This window comes from Octopus bimaculoides, chromosome 20 (genome assembly GCF_046866305.1).
Source record: "Octopus bimaculoides isolate indiv1 chromosome 20, ASM4686630v1, whole genome shotgun sequence".
NCBI classification, from domain to species: Eukaryota; Metazoa; Mollusca; class Cephalopoda; order Octopoda; family Octopodidae; genus Octopus; species Octopus bimaculoides.
Genome location: NC_142947.1, coordinates 6,333,281 through 6,337,332, shown reverse-complemented (window position 1 = coordinate 6,337,332; position 4,052 = coordinate 6,333,281).

Genomic DNA, 4,052 nt, shown 5'->3' with positions numbered 1-4,052 from the left:
TACATACATATAATATATATATATATGTATATATATATATATATATATATATATATATAGATACATATGTATATATATAGATACATATATATATACATATGTAGGAGAATATACAAAAAATAACAACAGACGAGGACAGGTGGTGTAAATAACAAAAGTATATATTAGTATGACGCTCGGGAATATATATATATAGATACATATGTATATATATATATATATTTATATATATATATACACACACACACATGCATGAGTGTTGTAATTTGCTTGAAGTATTGTTGTACAGAAGTAGAAAAGGAAAATGAAGTTAAATGCGTTACATTTCAGGTGCAAAGGTCGATCGTCAAAAGAAAGCACTGCAAGAAATGTGTAGATACTTTGATTTTGTTATTTTATTTAAACTGCTCAGCATTTGGCTAAATAGCATCAACCCTCCAACTGGTTGCATATGTCAGGATGTTGGTTGTAGTCGCTGAGATGCACAGGTCAGCCAGTCCACGATATATCACTACTGACCCACCTCCCGTCCACAAACACTTAACCAAATGCAGCAACACCTCCAAAGAGATAGTCGCCTCCATACTAGTCTTGGAGAAGAAGCTATATTGATCTACCACCTCAACCTAAAAATCAACAGTTGATCGGAGATGGGTCGGTGGCTCCCATGAATTCATCACAGCATTTGCAAGCAACATCATAAGATATGCCACCAACTCTACCTTCCACCACCATCAGAAAATATGTCACTGTGACCATCATTTGAAGAGTTGCTTTTGCCAATGGCCAACGCTGGCAGTTCAAAATAAAATAACAAAACCAATGTAACTAGGCATTTCTTGAACTGCTTCTGAGTTGAGCCTTTGCACCTGAAATATGTGAGAAGCTTTATTTTCCTTTTTCTTTTTCCAGTTACACACACACATTGTATTAGGTAAGGCATCTTTCATAAGAAGTGGGCGGGGTAACATGTTGAGATTTCAATCTCCTTCAATGGCTGGAACATTTGAAACTTTAATTAAATTCAGGTCAGACATAAAACGACAAAAAAAAAAAAAAAAGAAAAAGTAAAACAAAACCTGCAACTAATGGGATAAGAATTGAAAAACTGATGCAGAAAATAACACAAATGGCTGCTGCATTATTTGCACCCAGAGAGCAAGCATAAGCTTTCATATTAGGAGAAAAACCTGTTTATTATTGCCCTTATTAATGCTAGAAACAGCAGCAAAATTTCCCTCAGGACACATGCTACCATTTTTTTAAAAAATGGTACCATACAATGGACAAAATCATCTCTGAGACAGAAAATGATAGATTAGTCATGGTTGGAATGCTTTGGATCAGCCAAACAAAAGATAACAAGACTCAATATTACAAGTTAATGAAGGAGCTCAATTGTGGCAGCTTAATCTGCAAAACATAACTGCTAAATTGCCCTCAACGACACCTTAATGTCTTCAATAAAATGAAATACACAGTACATTGGAATCACTGATATATCAGTAAGAAGTGATAGTCAAATCTGGAATGTCTTTCATCAAAGTCTGCTCAGCCAAGACTGACCTGAATCATATATTCTTATGACTGGCACTGGTCATAGATTCCCAAAGTGACAAACTGTTGGCTTTTTAATGTTGTGATTCATGCATTCACTTGATGAAAACAGTTTTTTTTTTCTAATGATGTAATTTCTTGCTACTCATGTATGTATTCCTCTACTTTTGTTGTGTACACATTTTATTTTTTGACCTGACTTGGTACCTTACCATTTAAGTGTCTAATTCACTCGAATCCTGATCTATTATATATACATTGTTGTGTCTATAGAGGGTCATTATTATTATGCCAATAATAAACATATGCACTGGTTCTATATCACTTCTTTACTGTTAGTCACCTGGTTAGATATCTAAGCTACTAACTAATCAACTGGTTGTTTGTTTTTCAAAGTCCATTCATCACTGTTTGCAACTTCTGACATACCTCCTCCTCCCTTCGAAGTCTGAGGTAGACCATGTGTGCATGCTAATCATTGTTGGCATAATGACCCTACCAAGGTACTAGAAGAGTTGTTTCAACACACAAATACACATCAAGAATCTTTCAAACCAAACACAAGTACAAAGTACATGCATGTGTATATATATATATATATATATATACATACATAAACATATAAAATTATAATACAGGGTATCTAAGAGATACAGGGTATCTAAGAGATACCGCCACGCTGAAAAATAGCAGTCAAATCCTGACTCTAAAACCACAACAAATGTCCACATAGCAACAAGGAGCGAAGGCGAAGACAAAATAAACCAGTAAAATAACAAGATAATTCCAGATCCCGGATTTCTGGCTTTGCATAAATAATGCTTTGCCTTCATCGGTGGAATATACTCCAGCACATAAATACAAATATATGTATATAAACAGTATACTTACATACACGGATGCATACACACATATATATGCACGTATGTACACGACGTATGTATCTCTTAGATACCCTGTATTATAATTTTAAATAATCATTACCTTTGATGGTTTTTATTCCCATGCTGGCCACTTGATAAGATCAATATTTTAAATATCGATCTTATCCTTATTTATATACATAAACATATATATACACACATACAGACGTAAAAGGATGGCAGTGATAAAAATAAAGCCTGTTGTTGTTGACTGTGTAAACTTATGATCAAAAGTATTCCTGCTATGATTAAGGATATCTAGGACTATATCAATGAATGTGCCCTTTCTTTTGCTTTAAAATGACAGAAGAGTAATTTGAAGATTTGGCTGCTATTTCTAGAAGACTGAGATCGTGTGACAGGACCCAGTCATATCAAGTAAACATGTTTAGAGATTGTACAGTAGCAGATTGGCAAATATTATTTAACAAACAAAAATGTATACACACACACACATCAATAACTGGGTTTTTTTTTTATGTCAAATTATTTATAGAAACAATTTCATATTAAACTCAAAAATTACTCAATACTTTTCATAAAGTAAATAATTATTACACTTTTGCAAGAGGGATGACAGTGACCTCAAAGTTTTAACAATCCAAAGAAGGCTAGCTGGCCCAAAGTTCAAAGTTACTGTCACCACTCTTCTTGTAAAACTACTACATACATACATACATACATGTGCATGCATATGTGTGAGAGAGAGAGAGGGGGGAGTAAGAATATGTAAGGGAGAAAGTAAAGAAAAAGATAGAGAAACTAGGTTATTCTATTGTTTCTTTTTCAGAATTTGAGGTTGCAACACTATGTATGTATTGAACAGGTATACGGACAGACATATGTATATATATATATATATATATTCATGTATGTATAAGTCTATCTATGTATGGATGTTTGTGTGCAGATAGTTATATATTTGTATGAATATTTATATATGTGCTTTGAATGTTGTGATTCACCTTTTTTTTTTCCAGACAAGGAGCTTTTTAATACGATGTTGTATGAGCTGCTTTCAGGACAACCATATACATGAGTGTGTGTATAGACCTACACATGCATATTCAATATGGAGACACTGAATAAAATGCACAGAAAAAATGTTTTCTTTGTTTTAAAATTAAATTTCAGGTAATAGATTCAATTTATTCAAACAAATGAACAAATGAAAAAAGTAACACTCAACACATTGTGCTTATCGAGTAACAGTTTAACTTCGGTTATTCAGGGTTGGAAGCATTTCCATCTCCCCCAAACACTCCTGAATGTTGCCTGTGAAACTTTAAGTAACAAAGATCTAAGTGAACCTGTTACTCTTTCTCTCTCTCTCTATCTATCTATCTAAATATATATATATATATATATATATATATATAGCCATGCATGTATGGAAGATGAACGTCAAGTGATGATATAAACTTATATAATACACACACTCACGCATACATCTTTATAAACACATGAAAAATACACACATATTATAGATAGGTACATGGATAAACAGACAGATAAATAGTATATTTCAATGTATACAAAGACATAAAATGACAGTGTTTATAAGTGTGTGTA